This window comes from Pinus tabuliformis, chromosome 7 (genome assembly GCF_031772625.1).
Source record: "Pinus tabuliformis cultivar Carrire ecotype Pingquan chromosome 7, CPIR1, whole genome shotgun sequence".
Lineage (NCBI taxonomy): Eukaryota > Viridiplantae > Streptophyta > Pinopsida > Pinales > Pinaceae > Pinus > Pinus tabuliformis.
Window position 1 is genome coordinate 1,704,521,580 of NC_142293.1, and position 4,041 is coordinate 1,704,525,620.

A 4,041-nucleotide genomic window follows, 5' to 3' on the forward strand; every position below is an offset into this window, starting at 1 on the left:
TCTTGGAACAGAGGAACAGGCTCTAATAGGATGGTTGAGGCTAGAGCTCTAGCAGGCGTTCTTGCTTTCTGTGTTTTCTTTGATGTTCAGGCTATTTCAATCTATGGTGATTCCAGGACGGTGATCGATCATGTAAATGGTGCTTGCCACATAAGGAGCTCTCACATGGCAGGCTGGATGGACAAGATAATGTTCTTACGGGGACTCTCGACAGATTGTTCCATACAATTCATTGGTCATGAACAGAATCTCCAAGCTGATTCCCTATCCAAGGATGCTCTGCTCTTAGACTCAGGATCATGGTCTATGGAAGTAAAGGTGGATGAGAATTCTTGTTTTGTCCAGGATTTCTTTATCCTTGGTTATTAAATTTTGTTGCTTCTTTGTGTTTCTTCTGAAATGGTTTTTGGCTTAAACCTTTGCTGATGCTTTTGACATGCCATTTGTCTGTCCTGTAAAGTTATTCAGTTCAATATGTCATGATCTGGATTGTGATGTTGTATTTGTCTCTTTATGAACTTATGATATTGTATCTGTCGTCGTTACTTCTATCGTGGTTTCTCCATGAGCCACCCTTTTGTATCTTTTGAAGTTTTATATTGTCTCAATATAATACAATGTTGCTTTTTCTCTCTGAAAAAGAAAAAAAGAAAAGAAAAAAGAAGTTATTTAATTCTGATTACATTTTACAAATAAAATGATTTGGTCATTGAATACCAGTAATACCTGATCTGACAACTTAAATTAGTTATTTTTATCTCACCCTTTGAAGTAGATTCCTTCATTTACATTCTTGTCCTCACTAGCTTTCTTTCTAGACAATTGTAGCATCGAATCTTCATGTATTTTTAACAGCTTTGTAAGTGTATTTTCTAAATTTCCCCTTTTCTTATCCCACACATGCGAAATGCCAGTCATCTTCATTTTTCCTCTGTAATTCTCTACAAGAGTACTTTCTTAATTACGCCTTTTCTTATCCCACAAATGCGAAATTCCAGTCGCCTTCATTTTTCCTCTGTAATTCTCTACAACAGTACTTTCTTAATTACGCCTTTTCTTATCCCACAAATGCTCGTCATCTTCATTTTTCCTCTGTAATCCCAGACTACTCTTCCAGAATCATTCTGCTCAGATTCCAATGCATTCACCTGGAGTTTAATGAGCTCCGCGTCAACTTTCAGCTCTCTGTTCTTTTAGGTCAGTGATCCCATTTCACAAGCCATCAACTCATGTTTTTCTCGCAGCTCTGCGATAGTACCTTCCAAATTATTTTTTTCAACAACCCACAATTGCATCTCTTTCAATTTTTTTGAGTAGATCCCTTGGAATCATTCAAGATGGATGGAAAATCAACATTTTCTTCCCTATACTGTTGTAGAACCCTCTCATTTTTAACCTTTTCATCCTAAATTTGAGCTATTCTCGTGATATTCTCATTCAACTAGGCTTTCGAGGACTTTACTTCAGCCTCTAGGGCATTTAATGCCTCTATGGTGACTGGTTCACATACATAAGCACATACATGTTCCATAGCCTGATTTGACAACCCATATGATGGTCATACATTTTCCGGAACACTTTCACGACTCTCTCCTATTTCCCAGTAGCCCCGCATGCGAACCGAACTGGCGGACAAGACAGGCCCCAAATGAGTATTTATTCGTCTAGCTGCAGCCAGGCGATGTGCATTAATGCGATGTCGATGCTCTCAAATTCAAATTTTCAATCTAACTCACGCGTCCAAGAAAATGCTCTCAAATTCAAATTTTCACGTTTCAGAGTAATAGGGAAATCAACTCATGGGGCGAAAATTAGTTTACCAGAGCTCAAAGGCCAGTATTCAATTCCTTGTTAGGCGTATTTCCAGGTTTCTCAAGGCTGCAAAGTAGGTCGAGCGGGTTGGATGAGCACCAGTTTACCTCACTACCGTTCTCAATCTTTGGCTGGGGCGTCATTATATGTTATCTGATTTACAGAAAGTACTCTGGAAGCAACAAGGAGTGCGAAAGGAAAATGCATGTTGGCTAGAGGCATCGTGTCTTCCAAGCTCTCTTTGGCCCATGGATTGAAGAACAATGAATTCATGTTCATGGGATACCTTGTTGTGGGGTTTCAGAACTATATGAAGACATCCCCATCGTGCCAGAGATCGCCGTCCTTCGATATTCTGAGCGCCTGTTATTGGGATTCCAGGTCCAAAAGTTTGTTCTTATATGAGAAAATAGTTATTTTCAGGCTCTCAAAAACGAAGCCCTTCATCTCAGACATGAAGAAGTTGCAGGACATGGCGCCCCAGAGTTTCTGCGGAGTGGAAGTTTACAATGATTTTCTGATACACTTCTTCAAGGGCTCCACCACGTTTCTCGGGCAAGACGAGGATTCAATGGTCATCGAATTCAATTACTATCGCGTGGAGAACAGATCACAGACGAGGTTGAATGAAGAAGGGTGGGAGGAGGTTGAGCAGATGGCTTTCTTCAAGCACGACTGGATATTTGTTGCCATGTGAAGGTGGTTCGTTCACTATCAGATAATAAATCCTCGGAGCAGAGCATGAAAATTCAAAAATGTTGTCTATAACTGCGTCTCAAGAGATCAGATCTAGTTATTATATCACCATGAATTTTCTAAACAATCGAATAGCTGATTCGAACAAGGATCTAGTTTATCTTGCGTTGTTCTGCGGCGCCATATCTCTGGCGGGGCTGGCTTCAGTCCTTCCATGGGACAACATTTGGAGGTCACGACATGATCATATGGACAACAGACGGACTAATACATGCATGGACGACAAATCCATAAAAGCGCTCCCTTGTCTCATTTAGGGAAAATTTATTATGCCACAACTTGCAGCAGTGTGTGTTATCTGCTTGACAGAATTCGTGGGAGGAGAAGATGTGAGATTGTTGCCGAGCTACAACCATGGCTTCCACATGGCATGTGTAGACAAATGGCTCCGTTCTCACTCTTCTTGCCCTACCTGTAGACATTGTCTTCATTCTGGCTCTAAAGATGGGGCAGACAACATTCAGCCCGCCAAATTATCTGTCCAGGAAGCGCAGACTCATCAGCCGAGAGCTTCTCAGGAGCCTGGCTCTATCATCGACTTAGAGTTTGGGGTTAAACGGTAGTGGCTACACCAAATTGTGTCTATGTGATTTTTGGATGAATTTTAAATTATTTCTCCCATGTTATGGAAAGACAAATTTTCATAAGTGTCCAAACAGTTTTATATTTATATTAATATGAAAACTTAGTCGTAGAAAGGAATTAATAAATTATGTAATGTAATTATATTTATATTAATATGAAAACTTAGTCGTAGAAAGGAATTAATAAATTATGTAATGTAATTGATTCACTGTGATAAAATTTAGTGAAGACCAGGTTCTAATAGGGTTAATAACTTTATTACTTGGTAAAGTATTTAATTTATTTTTTTTAACTGTTTCATCTGTAAAATTTGGAACATTTTTGAATTTCTAATTTATTAAAAGTATAAATATATATTATATCATCATAATTATTTTTCAAAATTGTGCACATTGTAATTCAAAATTGAAAAACATCTCAAAAGAAAACTTTTATTGATAAGTTTTCTCATTATTTGAAAAATGTGGAACCTAAATCCAAAATATCATAATATAAGTGAATTATAAGTCAAAATAGCTTTGTATGAAAGCCTAATTTCATTATTATTATTTTTTTCATATATTTATATTCTCTAGAAAACATATTTTTGAATTATTTATTTTTAAATTAAAAATAAAATAAAAAATAAACATAAGTTTTATTTATTTATTTTTAATTTAAAATAAAAAAATAACTATATAATTAAATATGAAAGATGTATAATTATTTGTGTGTTTAATTATATATATATATATATATATATATATATATATATAATAAAAATAAATTATTTTTTAATTAAAAAAACAAAATAAATTATAATAAAAAAAAACATAAATCCATGTATTGGTTAGTTTCAATAAAAATATTATAAAACACTTATTGTCATTATGCTTCTTCTATTTGTTG

General features: G+C 35.7%; 1 pseudogene; it reads left to right on the plus strand.

Annotated features, from left to right (window-relative positions):
• Positions 1-2,089: 2,089 nt before the first annotated feature.
• On the plus strand, positions 2,090-2,509 carry LOC149255116 (L-gulonolactone oxidase 3 pseudogene; annotated as a pseudogene).
• Positions 2,510-4,041: the final 1,532 nt, after the last annotated feature.